Source organism: Pseudophryne corroboree, chromosome 3, assembly GCF_028390025.1.
Source record: "Pseudophryne corroboree isolate aPseCor3 chromosome 3, aPseCor3.hap2, whole genome shotgun sequence".
NCBI classification, from domain to species: Eukaryota; Metazoa; Chordata; class Amphibia; order Anura; family Myobatrachidae; genus Pseudophryne; species Pseudophryne corroboree.
Genome location: NC_086446.1, coordinates 331,237,399 through 331,253,148, shown reverse-complemented (window position 1 = coordinate 331,253,148; position 15,750 = coordinate 331,237,399). Strand labels below are relative to the sequence as shown.

The 15,750-nt window shown below is 34.5% G+C and overlaps 8 non-coding genes across 8 annotated transcripts; all 8 read right to left on the bottom strand.

Moving 5' to 3' along the window:
• Positions 1 to 1,394: 1,394 nt before the first annotated feature.
• TRNAP-AGG (transfer RNA proline (anticodon AGG)) lies at positions 1,395 to 1,466 on the bottom strand. Its single transcript has one exon. It is a non-coding gene; the product is annotated as a tRNA-Pro (tRNA).
• An 851-nt stretch (positions 1,467 to 2,317) lies between these two features.
• TRNAP-AGG (transfer RNA proline (anticodon AGG)) lies at positions 2,318 to 2,389 on the bottom strand. The gene has a single exon. It is a non-coding gene; the product is annotated as a tRNA-Pro (tRNA).
• An 849-nt stretch (positions 2,390 to 3,238) lies between these two features.
• On the bottom strand, positions 3,239 to 3,310 carry TRNAP-AGG (transfer RNA proline (anticodon AGG)). Its single transcript has one exon. It is a non-coding gene; the product is annotated as a tRNA-Pro (tRNA).
• Positions 3,311 to 5,084: 1,774 nt separating this feature from the next.
• TRNAP-AGG (transfer RNA proline (anticodon AGG)) lies at positions 5,085 to 5,156 on the bottom strand. Its single transcript has one exon. It is a non-coding gene; the product is annotated as a tRNA-Pro (tRNA).
• An 848-nt stretch (positions 5,157 to 6,004) lies between these two features.
• On the bottom strand, positions 6,005 to 6,076 carry TRNAP-AGG (transfer RNA proline (anticodon AGG)). The gene has a single exon. It is a non-coding gene; the product is annotated as a tRNA-Pro (tRNA).
• Positions 6,077 to 6,927: 851 nt separating this feature from the next.
• TRNAP-AGG (transfer RNA proline (anticodon AGG)) lies at positions 6,928 to 6,999 on the bottom strand. The gene has a single exon. It is a non-coding gene; the product is annotated as a tRNA-Pro (tRNA).
• A 7,560-nt stretch (positions 7,000 to 14,559) lies between these two features.
• Positions 14,560 to 14,631, bottom strand: TRNAP-AGG (transfer RNA proline (anticodon AGG)). Its single transcript has one exon. It is a non-coding gene; the product is annotated as a tRNA-Pro (tRNA).
• Positions 14,632 to 15,482: 851 nt separating this feature from the next.
• On the bottom strand, positions 15,483 to 15,554 carry TRNAP-CGG (transfer RNA proline (anticodon CGG)). The gene has a single exon. It is a non-coding gene; the product is annotated as a tRNA-Pro (tRNA).
• Between the last annotated feature and the right edge of the window lie 196 nt (positions 15,555 to 15,750).

The following is a 15,750-nucleotide window of genomic DNA, read 5'->3' as shown; positions in this document are numbered from 1 at the left end:
ATGCATATTTGGAAAGTTCAGTGCCAAGATTTATGGGTTCCTATAGAGTTTGAACTTTTCCGATAGTTGGAACCTAAGACTTGTCTCATACTGTGTGCAACTTAAGCATACAGACCTAGAAGAAAGAAAAAACAAAAACCTGCAATCAATTGTTGACCTTTTTGTTTGTCAAAAAGAGCCTATTCTTTGAAGCCACTCATTGTTTTTTAGAAAAAAGCAAGGTAAGAGAAAAACCTGAAATTTCATTTTGACAGTTTTTAATTTGTCAAAATGAGACTTCTTTGAAGCCACTCAAGATTACTTAGACAAAATGGAATCTACAGTATACCCAATATACCACCAAATGGTAGACAGTTTACTAAATATGCATAAGTATATATTTTTTTATGGATTTTCAAAAGCAAAATTCACTTGATGCTTTTGACATCAATCAGATAATGTAACCATGGGATTTAAAAGAACCTGAGAAGATGGGCTCGTGCGGGATTTGAACCAGGGACCTCTCGCACCCTAAGCGAGAATCATACCCCTAGACCAACGAGCCAACTGTTCATGTATTTTTCATGTATACTAATGAAATTGGAAGTGAAACTGTTGGAATACATTAGTAAGTATTTTAAAATACTATCAGATAATAGAACTAAGCACTTTTAAAGAACCTGAGAAAACAGGCTTATCCAGGATATGAATCTGGGGCCTTTTGCACCCACAGCAAAAATCATACACCCAGACCAACAAGCCACAAGCTAAATAATTTCTTATTCAGATTTTACCATTTTTAAAGTAAAGCTCAAATTATTTAATAAAAAAATGCAATAAGCTGGAAAAAAAGATGTTACATTTTAAAAATACCATAACAGTTTAAAAATGTATTGGTAGCATAGCTAAAATGTTTCCTTAAGGTAAATTTTTGTCCAAGTATGCATATTTGGAAAGTTCAGTGCCAAGATTTAGGGGTTCCTATAGAGTTTGAACTTTTCTGATAGTTGGAACCTAAGACTTGTCTCATACTGTGTGCAACTTAAGCATACAGACCAAGAAGAAAGAAAAAAACAAAAACCTGCAATTAATTGTTGACCTTTTTGTTTGTCAAAAAGAGCCTATTCTTTTAAGCCACTCATTGTTTCTTAGAAAAAAGCAAGGTAAGAGAAAAACCTGTAATTTCATTTTGACAGTTTTTAATTTGTCAAAATGAGACTTCTTTGAAGCCACTCAAGGTTACTTAGACAAAGTGGAATCTACAGTATACCCAATATACCACCAAATGGTTGACAGTTAACAAAATATGCTTAAGTATATACTTTTTTGATGGATTGGCAACAGCAATATTCACTTGATGCTTTTGACATCAATCAGATAATGGAACCATGGGATTTAAAAGAACCTGAGAAAATGGGCACGTCCGGGATTTGAACCCGGGACCTCTCGCACCCTAAGCAAGAATCATACCCCTAGACCAACGAGCCAACTGTTCATGTATTTCGATGCATACTAATGAAATTGGAAGTGAACCTGTTGGAATACATTAGTAAGTATTTTAAAATACTATCAGATATTAGAACTAAGCACTTTTAAAGAACCTAAGAAAACAGGCTCATCCAGGATATGAACCTGGGGCCTTTTGCACCCAAAGCAAAAATCATACACCCAGACCAACAAGCCACAAGCTAAATAATTTCTTATTCAGATTTTACCATTTTTAAAGTAAAGCTCAAATTATTTAATAAAAAAATGCAATAAGCTGGAAAAAAAGATGTTACATTTTAAAAATACCATAACAATTTAAAAATGTATTGGTAGCATAGCTAAAATGTTTCCTTAAGGTAAATTTTTGTCCAAGTATGCATATTTGGAAAGTTCAGTGCCAACATTTAGGGGTTCCTATAGAGTTTGAACTTTTCTGATAGTTGGAACCTAAGACCTTGTCTCTTACTGTGTGCAACTTAAGCATACAGACCAAGAAGAAAGAAAAAAAAACAAAAACCTGCAATTAATTGTTGACCTTTTTGTTTGTCAAAAAGAGCCTATTCTTTTAAGCCACTCATTGTTTCTTAGAAAAAAGCAAGGTAAGATAAAAACCTGCAATTTCATTTTGACAGTTTTTTATTTGTCAAAATGAGACTTCTTGAAGCCACTCAAGGTTACTTAGACAAAATGGAATCTACAGTATACCCAATATACCACCAAATGGTTGACAGTTTACTAAATATGCATAAGTATATACTTTTTTGATGGATTGGCAAAAGCAAAATTCACTTGATGCTTTTGACATCAATCAGATAATGGAACCATGGGATTTAAAAGAAACTGAGAAGATGGGCTCGTCCGGGATTTGAACCCGGGCCCTCTCGCACCCTAAGCGAGAATCATACCCCTAGACCAACGAGCCAACTGTTCATGCATTTTTCATGTATACTAATGAAATTGGAAGTGAAACTGTTGGAATACATTAGTAAGTATTTTAAAATACTATCAGATAATAGAACTAAGCACTTTTAAAGAACCTGAGAAAACAGGCTTATCCAGGATATGAATCTGGGGCCTTTTGCACCCAAAGCAAAAATCATACACCCAGACCAACAAGCCACAAGCTAAATAATTTCTTATTCAGATTTTACCATTTTTAAAGTAAAGCTCAAATTATTTAATAAAAAAATGCAATAAGCTGGAAAAAAAGATGTTACATTTTAGAAATACCATAACAATTTAAAAATGTATTGGTAGCATAGCTAAAATGTTTCCTTAAGATAAATTTTTGTCCAAGTATGCATATTTGGAAAGTTCAGTGCCAAGATTTAGGGGTTCCTATAGAGTTTGAACTTTTCTGATAGTTGGAACCTAAGACTTGTCTCATACTGTGTGCAACTTACGCATACAGACCAAGAAGAAAGAAAAAAACAAAAACCTACAAATAATTGTTGACCTTTTTGTTTGTCAAAAAGAGCCTATTCCTTTAAGCCACTCATTGTTTCTTAGAAAAAAGCAAGGTAAGATAAAAACCTGCAATTTCATTTTGACAGTTTTTTATTTGTCAAAATGAGACTTCTTGAAGCCACTCAAGGTTACTTAGACAAAATGGAATCTACAGTATACCCGATATACCACCAAATGGTTGACAGTTTAATAAGTATGCGTAAGTATATACTTTTTTAATGGATTGGCAAAAGCAAAATTCACTTGATGCTGTTGACATCAATAAGATAATGGAACCATGGGATTTAAAAGAACCTGAGAAGATGGACTCATCCAGGATTTGAACCCGGGATCTCTCGCACCCTAAGCGAGAATCATACCCCTAGACCAACGAGCCAACTGTTAACGCTTTTTCATGTATACTAATAAAATTGGATGTGAAACTGTTGGAATACATTAGTAAGTATTTTAAAATACTATCAGATAATAGAACTAAGCACTTTTAAAGAACCTGAGAAAATAGGCTTATCCAGGATATGAATCTGGGGCCTTTTGCACCCAAAGCAAAAATCATACACCCAGACCAACAAGCCACAAGCTAAATAATTTCTTATTCAGATTTTACCATTTTTAAAGTAAAGCTCAAATTATTTAATAAAAAAATGCAATAAGCTGGAAAAAAAGATGTTACATTTTAAAAATACCATAACAATTTAAAAATGTATTGGTAGCATAGCTAAAATGTTTCCTTAAGGTAAATTTTTGTCCAAGTATGCATATTTGGAAAGTTCAGTGCCAAGATTTAGGGGTTCCTATAGAGTTTGAACTTTTCTGATAGTTGAAACCTAAGACTTGTCTCTTACTGTGTGCAACTTAAGCATACAGACCAAGAAGAAAGAAAAAAAAAAAAAAAACCTGCAATTAATTGTTGACCTTTTTGTTTGTCAAAAAGAGCCTATTCTTTTAAGCCACTCATTGTTTCTTAGAAAAAAGCAAGGTAAGATAAAAACCTGCAATTTCATTTTGACAGTTTTTTATTTGTCAAAATGAGACTTCTTGAAGCCACTCAAGGTTACTTAGACAAAATGGAATCTACAGTATACCCAATATACCACCAAATGGTTGACAGTTTACTAAATATGCATAAGTATATATTTTTTTATGGATTTTCAAAAGCAAAATTCACTTGATGCTTTTGACATCAATAAGATAATGGAACCATGGGATTTAAAATAATCTGAGAAGATAGGCTCGTCCAGGATTTGAACCCGGGATCTCTCGGACCCCAAAGCGAGAATCATACCCCTAGACCAACGAGCCAACTGTTCATGCATTTTTCATGTATACTAATGAAATTGGAAGTGAAACTGTTGGAATACATTAGTAAGTATTTTAAAATACTATCAGATAATAGAACTAAGCACTTTTAAAGAACCTGAGAAAACAGGCTAATCGAGGATATGAACCTGGGGCCTTTTCCACCCAAAGCAAAAATCATACACCCAGACCAACAAGCCACAAGCTAAATAATTTCTTATTCAGATTTTACAATTTTTAAAGTAAAACTCAAATTATTTAATAAAAAAAATGCAATACGCTTGAAAAAAAGATGTTACATTTTAAAAATACCATAACAATTAAAAAATGTATTGGTAGCATAGCTAAAATGTTTCCTTAAGGTAAATTTTTGACCAAGTATGCATATTTGGAAAGTTCAGTGCCAAGATTTAGGGGTTCCTATAGAGTTTGAACTTTTCTGATAGTTGGAACCTAAGACTTGTCTCTTACTGTGTGCAACTTAAGCATACAGACCAAGAAGAAAGAAAAAAAAACAAAAACCTGCAATTAATTGTTGACCTTTTTGTTTGTCAAAAAGAGCCTATTCTTTTAAGCCACTCATTGTTTCTTAGAAAAAAGCAAGGTAAGATAAAAACCTGCAATTTCATTTTGACAGTTTTTTATTTGTCAAAATGAGACTTCTTGAAGCCACTCAAGGTTACTTAGACAAAATGGAATCTACAGTATACCCAATATACCACCAAATGGTTGACAGTTTACTAAATATGCATAAGTATATATTTTTTTATGGATTTTCAAAAGCAAAATTCACTTGATGCTTTTGACATCAATCAGATAATGGAACCATGGGATTTAAAAGAACCTGAGAAGATGGGCTCGTCCAGGATTTGAACCCGGGATCTCTCGCATCCTAAGCGAGAATCATACCCCTAGACCAACGAGCCAACTGTTCATGCATTTTTCATGTATACTAATAAAATTGGAAGTGAACCTGTTGGAATACATTAGTAAGTATTTTAAAATACTATCAGAAAATAGAACTAAGCACTTTTAAAGAACCTGAGAAAACAGGCTAATCCAGGATATGAACCTGGGGCCTTTTCCACCCAAAGCAAAAATCATACACCAAGACCAACAAGCCACAAGCTAAATAATTTCTTTTTCAGATTTTACCATTTTTAAAGTAAAACTCAAATTATTTAATTAAAAAAATGCAATACGCTGGAAAAAAAGAGGTTACATTTTAAAAATACCATAACAATTTAAAAATGTATTGGTAGCATAGCTAAAATGTTTCCTTAAGGTAAATTTTTGTCCAAGTATGCATATTTGGAAAGTTCAGTGCCAAGATTTAGGGGTTCCTATAGAGTTTGAACTTTTCTGATAGTTGGAACCTAAGACTTGTCTCATACTGTGTGCAACTTAAGCATACAGACCAAGAAGAAAGAAAAAACAAAAACCTGCAATTAATTGTTGACCTTTTTGTTTGTCAAAAAGAGCCTATTCTTTGAAGCCACTCATTGTTTTTTTAGAAAAAAGCAAGGTAAGAAAAACCTGTAATTTCATTTTGACAGTTTTTAATTTGTCAAAATGAGACTTCTTTGAAGCCACTCAAGATTACTTAGACAAAATGGAATCTACAGTATACCCAATATACCACCAAATGGTAGACAGTTTACTAAATATGCATAAGTATATATTTTTTTATGGATTTTCAAAAGCAAAATTCACTTGATGCTTTTGACATCAATCAGTTAATGGAACCATGGGATTTAAAATAATCTGAGAAGATAGGCTCGTCCAGGCTTTGAACCCGGGATCTCTCGCACCCTAAGCGAGAATCATACCCCTAGACCAACGAGCCAACTGTTCATCCATTTTTCATGTATACTAATGAAATTGGAAGTGAAACTGTTGGAATACATTAGTAAGTATTTTAAAATACTATCAGATAATAGAACTAAGCACTTTTAAAGAACCTGAGAAAACAGGCTAATCCAGGATATGAACCTGGGGCCTTTTCCACCCAAAGCAAAAATCATACACCCAGACCAACAAGCCACAAGCTAAATAATTTCTTATTCAGCTTTTACAATTTTTAAAGTAAAACTCAAATTATTTAATAAAAAAAATGCAATACGCTGGAAAAAAAGATGTTACATTTTAAAAATACCATAACAATTAAAAAATGTATTGGTAGCATAGCTAAAATGTTTCCTTAAGGTACATTTTTGTCCAAGTATGCATATTTGGAAAGTTCAGTGCCAAGATTTAGGGGTTCCTATAGAGTTTGAACTTTTCTGATAGTTGGAACCTAAGACTTGTCTCTTACTGTGTGCAACTTAAGCATACAGACCAAGAAGAAAGAAAAAAAACAAAAACCTGCAATTAATTGTTGACCTTTTTGTATGTCAAAAAGAGCCTATTCTTTTAAGCCACTCATTGTTTCTTAAAAAAAAAGCAAGGTAAGATAAAAACCTGCAATGTCATTTTGACAGTTTTTTATTTGTCAAAATGAGACTTCTTGAAGCCACTCAATGTTACTTAGACAAAATGGAATCTACAGTATACCCAATATACCACCAAATGGTTGACAGTTTACTAAATATGCATAAGTATATATTTTTTTATGGATTTTCAAAAGCAAAATTCACTTGATGCTTTTGACATCAATCAGTTAATGGAACCATGGGATTTAAAATAATCTGAGAAGATAGGCTCGTCCAGGATTTGAACCCGGGATCTCTCGCACCCTAAGCGAGAATCATACCCCTAGACCAACGAGCCAACTGTTCATGCATTTTTCATGTATACTAATGAAATTGGAAGTGAAACTGTTGGAATACATTAGTAAGTATTTTAAAATACTATCAGATAATAGAACTAAGCACTTTTAAAGAACCTGAGAAAACAGGCTAATCCAGGATATGAACATGGGGCCTTTTCCACCCAAAGCAAAAATCATACACCCAGACCAACAAGCCACAAGCTAAATAATTTCTTATTCAGATTTTACAATTTTTAAAGTAAAACTCAAATTATTTAATAAAAAAAATGCAATACGCTGGAAAAAAAGATGTTACATTTTAAAAATACCATAACAATTAAAAAATGTATTGGTAGCATAGCTAAAATGTTTCCTTAAGGTAAATTTTTGTCCAAGTATGCATATTTGGAAAGTTCAGTGCCAAGATTTAGGGGTTCCTATAGAGTTTGAACTTTTCTGATAGTTGGAACCTAAGACTTGTCTCTTACTGTGTGCAACTTAAGCATACAGACCAAGAAGAAAGAAAAAAAACAAAAACCTGCAATTAATTGTTGACCTTTTTGTTTGTCAAAAAGAGCCTATTCTTTTAAGCCACTCATTGTTTCTTAGAAAAAACCAAGGTAAGATAAAAACCTGCAATTTCATTTTGACAGTTTTTTATTTGTCAAAATGAGACTTCTTGAAGCCACTCAATGTTACTTAGACAAAATGGAATCTACAGTATACCCAATATACCACCAAATGGTTGACAGTTTACTAAATATGCATAAGTATATATTTTTTTATGGATTTTCAAAAGCAAAATTCACTTGATGCTTTTGACATCAATCAGATAATGGAACCATGGGATTTAAAAGAACCTGAGCTCCTCCAGGATTTGAACCCGGGATCTCTCGCACCCTAAGCAAGAATCATACCCCTAGACCAATAGCCAACTGTTCATGCATGTTTCATGTATACTAATGAAATTGGAAGTGAAACTGTTGGAATACATTAGTAAGTAGTTTAAAATACTATCAGAAAATAGAACTAAGCACTTTTAAAGAACCTGAGAAAACAGGCTAATCCAGGATATGAACCTGGGGCCTTTTCCACCCAAAGCAAAAATCATACACCAAGACCAACAAGCCACAAGCTAAATAATTTCTTTTTCAGATTTTACCATTTTTAAAGTAAAACTCAAATTATTTAATAAAAAAAAATGCAATACGCTGGAAAAAAAGATGTTACATTTTAAAAATACCATAACAATTAAAAAATGTATTGGTAGCATAGCTAAAATGTTTCCTTAAGGTAAATTTTTGTCCAAGTATGCATATTTGGAAAGTTCAGTGCCAAGATTTAGGGGTTCCTATAGAGTTTGAAATTTTATGATAGTTGGAACCTAAGACTTGTCTCTTACTGTGTGCAACTTAAGCATACAGACCAAGAAGAAAGAAAAAAAAAAAACCCTGCAATTAATTGTTGACCTTTTTGTTTGTCAAAAAGAGCCTATTCTTTGAAGCCACTCATTGTTTCTTAGAAAAAAGCAAGGTAAGAGAAAAACCTGTAATTTCATTTTGACAGTTTTTAATTTGTCAAAATGAGACTTCTTTGAAGCCACTCAAGATTACTTAGACAAAATGGAATCTACAGTATACCCAATATACCACCAAATGGTTGACAGTTTACTAAATATGCATAAGTATATACTTTTTTGATAGATTGGCAAAAGCAAAATTCACTTGATGCTTTTGACATCAATAAGATAATGGAACCATGGGATTTAAAAGAACATGAGAAGATGTGTTCGTCCGGGATTTGAACCCGGGACCTCTCGCACCCTAAGCGAGAATCATACCCCTAGACCAATGAGCCAACTGCTAACGCTTTTTCATGTATACTAATAAAATTGGAAGTGAAACTGTTGGAATACATTAGTAAGTATTTTAAAATACTATCAGATAATAGAACTAAGCACTTTTAAAGAACCTGAGAAAACAGGCTAATCCAGGATATGAACCTGGGGCCTTTTCCACCCAAAGCAAAAATCATACACCCAGACCAACAAGCCACAAGCTAAATAATTTCTTATTCAGATTTTACAATTTTTAAAGTAAAACTCAAATTATTTAATAAAAAAAATGCAATACGCTGGAAAAAAAGATGTTACATTTTAAAAATACCATAACAATTTAAAAATGTATTGGTAGCATAGCTAAAATGTTTCCTTAAGGTAAATTTTTGTCCAAGTATGCATATTTGGAAAGTTCAGTGCCAAGATTTAGGGGTTCCTATAGAGTTTGAACTTTTCTGATAGTTGAAACCTAAGACTTGTCTCATACTGTGTGCAACTTAAGCATACAGACCAAGAAGAAAGAAAAAACAAAAACCTGCAATTAATTGTTGACCTTTTTGTTTGTCAAAAAGAGCCTATTCTTTGAAGCCACTCATTGTTTTTTAGAAAAAAGCAAGGTAAGAGAAAAACCTGTAATTTCATTTTGACAGTTTTTAATTTGTCAAAATGAGACTTCTTTCAAGCCACTCAAGATTACTTAGACAAAATGGAATCTACAGTATACCCAATATACCACCATATGGTAAACAGTTTACTAAATATGCATAAGTATATATTTTTTTATGGATTTTCAAAAGCAAAATTCACTTGATGCTTTTGACATCAATCAGTTAATGGAACCATGGGATTTAAAATAATCTGAGAAAATAGGCTCGTCCAGGATTTGAACCCGGTATCTCTCGCACCCTAAGCGAGAACCATACCCCTAGACCAACGAGCCAACTGTTCATGCATTTTTCATGTATACTAATGAAATTGGATGTGAAACTGTTGGAATACATTAGTAAGTATTTTAAAATACTATCAGATAATAGAACTAAGCACTTTAAAGAACCTGAGAAAACAGGCTAATCCAGGATATGAACCTGGGGCCTTTTCCACCCAAAGCAAAAATCATACACCCAGACCAACAAGCCACAAGCTAAATAATTTCTTATTCAGATTTTACCATTTGTAAAGTAAAACTCAAATTATTTAATTAAAAAAAAATGCAATACGCTGGAAAAAAAGATGTTACATTTTAAAAATACCATAACAATTAAAAAATGTATTGGTAGCATAGCTAAAGATGCAACGTCGGGCGGCACTCACGGCATGAAAAGAAAGACAGACAAGCTGGTCTGATGTTCAATCAACGTTTCAATGTCTTTACGGCATTTTCGTCAGGATAACAGATACAATGTAACTCACCTTTTTATCTCCGTCTGATGGTCCATGGCGCCTCCGGCCAGTCGCGTCCCGCTCCGTCCAAGTAATGACGTCATAACGAGGCACCGGCTGTGGCGTCATGGAGCACCCGGACCGGAGCACACCAAAAAGAAAAAACAATTCCCCGTGCTGTGTAATAAAACAAAACAAACATGTAACAGTGATCAAAGTTATCCACATGATGTAACAGGGGTCAAAAGTGTAACACTGATTAGCTGACACACTGAATATGTCAAAATAGAGACAATGTAACTGTCCATAAACAAATAGATACAGTGTGACCCGTGTTGCTTACTATACGAGAATGTTGCATAAACTTTTACTGAATAGTGGACATAAAATGTTGGTATAAAATTGCTAGATAAAAAACTAGTTAAATTCCTTCGAACCTATTGGTTACTAAAGAATAAAGAGTGGCTAGTCAGTTATAAAAATGCTGACAAACCCGCTTGTTCGTTAAGTCCCCTGTGGGAAAGCGTATCAAGGGTATATATCCATTTAGCTTCTGCTCTAAGTAATTTTTGTGCTCGATCACCCCCACGTTTTGATGGGGGAATATGATCAATTATACGATGTCGGAGGGCTGCAACTGAGTGTTTAGCCTGGAGGAAATGCCTCGCTACAGGTTGGTCACTTCTGCCTGCCGAGATTGCCGCTCTGATGGAGGCTCGATGTCCTGCCATTCGTTCTTTAAACATACAGTCTGTTTTCCCCACATAGTGGAGGCCGCAAGGGCAACTAAGTAAATAAACGACAAATCTTGTGGTGCAAGTGACACGATGTTTTATCTTGAATTTTTTGCCCGTGAAAGGGTGATGAAATGAATCACCAGTTAGCATATGGCTGCACGTAGTGCAGCCTAAGCATTTAAAGCAACCCGGACAGGAGGATTTGAGAAAAGTGGTGATATTACTTTTTTTGGAAGTACTTTCAACATTAGTTTTAACAAGAAAATCACAAATATTTTTGCCTCTACGGTAAGCTGGCATAATTCGTGTATTGGATTGAATACCAATTTTCTTATCTGTTTGTATGATAGGCCAGAAATTTTTCGTTATTTTACTGATTGCGGGGCTCTGAGTGTTAAATTGATTAACCCATATTAGTCTGTCTGAGCTTACAGTTTTTTTGATAGAATTTAAAGTACTACTTCTAGGTATCTTGAGTACTTTTTCTTTAATAGTTGTTAGGTCAGACTGACAATAACCTCTCTGGGTAAATTTAGCTATCATAGCATCACATTCTACCTCTAATTGAGTTTCATCGCTGATGATACGCTTAAGGCGCAGCATCTGCGAGTAAGGGAGACCCTTGCGTAAGGAAATGGGATGATGACTTGACGCTAATAAGATATTGTTTCTGTCCGTGCTCTTGGTGAATAATGATGTGACAATTTTGTCATCATGTAATGTAATCCGTACATCCAAAAAACTGATAGTTTTGTCATGTATGGTGTACGTGAATTTAACAGGGGAATCAGACAAGTTGTGTGTATCAAGTAAAGATTCTAACATGTTACGTGGTCCGGTCCAAAATAATAACAAATCATCTATGAAACGTAAATATAACAGTACATAAGGTTTAGCTGCTTCATTGGACAGGAACAGCTCGTCCTCAATTCGCAGCATAAAGCTATTAGCGAATGAGAGCGAGACGTTGCTTCCCATGGAGCAGCCTGACTGCTGTAAATAAAAATTGTTGTTAAATAAAAAATAATTTCTTTGTAAAGTTAATTGGAGTAAACTTAAAAATAAGTCAATATTGGGTCCAGTGTATGAAGGATTATTTCGTATTAGGGCTTCCACAGCTTTGAGGCCATCAGCTTAAGGGATGCATGTGTATAAATTTTTTACATCAATCGTTGCTAGTATGCAACTACTCGGAACTGAATTAAGAGTGGCCAGTTTATTCAAAAGTGCTGTGGTGTCCTTAAGGCAGTGATCAACCGATTGAATACATGGTTGCAGGTGAAAATCCAGAAAGATGGAAATTTTCTGATATAGTGATCCTCTAGCCGAGATTATAGGACGTCCTGGAGGGGACTTGGTGTCCTTATGTATTTTGGGTACTGAATACAGTATTGGTACCACTGGACAGCGTGTGGACAAAGACTCAAGTTGTGCCGATGTTAAATGGCCATCTTTGACTGCCTGAGACAGGATATTGTCCAATTCCTTTTTGTAAACAGCAGTGGGGTCAGAAGATAGTTTTCGGTAAGTGTAAGTATCTGATAATTGACGATCAAGCTCAGCGATATAGTCATGGACATTTTGTATTACTAGAGCTCCGCCCTTATCTGCCGGGCGTATGACTATATCATCGTAATTACTCAGATCTGTCAAGGCTTGCCATTCGGTTTTCGTTAAGTTAGAATGGACGTGTTTGGCTTGTTTGATGGTATTTTGAACTTGATGATCTACTGACCTAGAAAAAATTTTGATGGATTTATTTTGTGAAACTGGATCAAATTTAGATTTAACACGGAGAGCTGGTGGCATAGTTGTATTAGTGGATGGTGTTGTTGGATGTTGAAAGAAGTACTCTCTAAGACGAAGTTGTCGTTCCAGTTTGTATTGTTCAATTTTCCAGTTGAAGGGGTCTAATGTGGTAGTAGGAACAAAATTTAGTCCTTTAGACATGACTTGTAATTCCATGGGGGTGAATTGACGATCAGATAAATTAAATATCATCTCCGTTTGGAGTATGCTGTTTTTCTTTCTCGATGTCCTCTTGCATTGCCCGCCACGCCTCGTGAATTGGCGCCTGGATTGGTTGGTTGTGCCAGTGTGCGTGCCCCTAAAGGGGGGAGACCTTGGGTAGGGCATGGAACTTCAGTTTCACTCGCTGTAGCTGTGCCATCTGTGGAAGAATCCATGTCCAGATATTGTGCGTTAAAACGGTTAAAAGGACGTCGTCTCACGGGTCGTCTGGGGACCGATGTGCCAGAGATCCAAGGATAGACCTGTATTTTGACGTAATCGTTATTAACAATTTCCAGTTTATTGCGTTTATAGGAAATCAAATCTTTCTGGTATTTGTCTAATTGAACGGTAAGTTTCTCATACCAGTTTGTGGAAGTGTCCATTTGCAAAGTAGATTTATGAGTGGACTCAAAGGTGTCTATTTGAGTCCGAATGACTGCCAGTTCCCGTGTGACTTCCTCTATGATCAAAAGCATAAGGTCATAGGAACATTTATTTAAAATGGAGACCCATTTTTTGCAGAAAGCCGCATTGAATCTCCCTATGGTAGGGATATTTTTGATTCGGAAACCTAAACTAAATATGCATAAGTATATATTTTTTTATGGATTTTCAAAAGCAAAATTCACTTGATGCTTTTGACATCAATCAGTTAATGGAACCATGGGATTTAAAATAATCTGAGAAGATAGGCTCGTCCAGGATTTGAACCCGGGATCTCTCGCACTCTAAGCGAGAATCATACCCCTAGACCAACGAACCAACTGTTAATGCATCTTTCATGTATACTAATGAAATTGGAAGTGAAACTGTTGGAATACATTAGTAAGTATTTTAAAATACCATCAGATAATAGAACTAAGCACTTTTAAAGAACCTGAGAAAACAGTCTAATCCAGGATATGAACTTGGGGCCTTTTCCACCCAAAGCAAAAATCATACACTCAGACCAACAAGCCACAAGCTAAATAATTTCTTATTCAGATTTTACCATTTTTAAAGTAAAACTCAAATTATTTAATAAAAAAAATGCAATACGCTGGAAAAAAAGAAGTTACATTTTAAAAATACCATAACAATTTAAAAATGTATTGGTAGCATAGCTAAAATGTTTCCTTAAGGTAAATTTTTGTCCAAGTATGCATATTTGGAAAGTTCAGTGCCAAGATTTAGGGGTTCCTATAGAGTTTGAACTTTTCTGATAGTTGGAACCTAAGACTTGTCTCATACTGTGTGCAACTTAAGCATACAGACCAAGAAGAAAGAAAAAAACAAAAACCTGCAATTAATTGTTGACCTTTTTGTTTGTCAAAAAGAGCCTATTCTTTGAAGCCACTCATTGTTTCTTAGAAAAAAGCAAGGTAAGAGAAAAACCTGTAATTTCATTTTGACAGTTTTTAATTTGTCAAAATGAGACTTCTTTGAAGCCACTCAAGGTTACTTAGACAAAGTGGAATCTACAGTATACCCAATATACCACCAAATGGTTGACAGTTAACTAAATATGCTTAAGTATATACTTTTTTGATGGATTGGCAAAAGCAATATTCACTTGATGCTTTTGACATCAATCAGATAATGGAACGATGGGATTTAAAAGAACCTGAGAAAATGGGCTTGTCCGGGATTTGAACCCGGGACCTCTCGCACCCTAAGCGAGAATCATGCCCCTAGACCAACGAGCCAACTGTTCATGCATTTTGATGCATTCTAATGAAATTGGAAGTGAACCTGTTGGAATACATTAGTAAGTATTTTAAAATACTATCAGATAATAGAACTAAGCACTTTTAAAGAACCTGAGAAAACAGGCTAATCCAGGCTATGAACCTGGGGCCTTTTTCACCCAAAGCAAAAATCATACACCCAGACCAACAAGCCACAAGCTAAATAATTTCTTATTCAGATTTTACCATTTTTAAAGTAAAACTCAAATTATTTAATAAAAAAAAATGCAATACGCTGGAAAAAAAGAAGTTACATTTTAAAAATACCATAACAATTTAAAAATGTATTGGTAGCATAGCTAAAATGTTTCCTTAAGGTAAATTTTTGTCCAAGTATGCATATTTGGAAAGTTCAGTGCCAAGATTTAGGGGTTCCTATAGAGTTTGAACTTTTCTGATAGTTGGAACCTAAGACTTGTCTCTTACTGTGTGCAACTTAAGCATACAGACCAAGAAGAAAGAAAAAAAACAAAAACCTGCAATTAATTGTTGACCTTTTTGTTTGTCAAAAAGAGCCTATTCTTTTAAGCCACTCATTGTTTCTTAGAAAAAAGCAAGGTAAGATAAAAACCTGCAATTTCATTTTGACAGTTTTTTATTTGTCAAAATGAGACTTCTTGAAGCCACTCAAGGTTACTTAGACAAAATGGAATCTACAGTATACCCAATATACCACCAAATGGTTGACAGTTTACTAAATATGCATAAGTATATACTTTTTTGATAGATTGGCAAAAGCAAAATTCACTTGATGCTTTTGACATCAATAAGATAATGGAACCATGGGATTTAAAAGAACCTGAGAAGATGGGCTCGTCCGGGATTTGAACCCGGGACCTCTCGCACCCGAAGCGAGAATCATACCCCTAGACCAATGAGCCAACAGTTAATGCTTTTTCATGTATACTAATAAAATTGGAAGTGAAACTGTTGGAATACATTAGTAAGTATTTTAAAATACTATCAGATAATAGAACTAAGCACTTTTAAAGAACCTGAGAAAACAGGCTAATCCAGGATATGAACATGGGGCCTTTTCCACCCAAAGTAAAAATCATACACCCAGACCAACAAGCC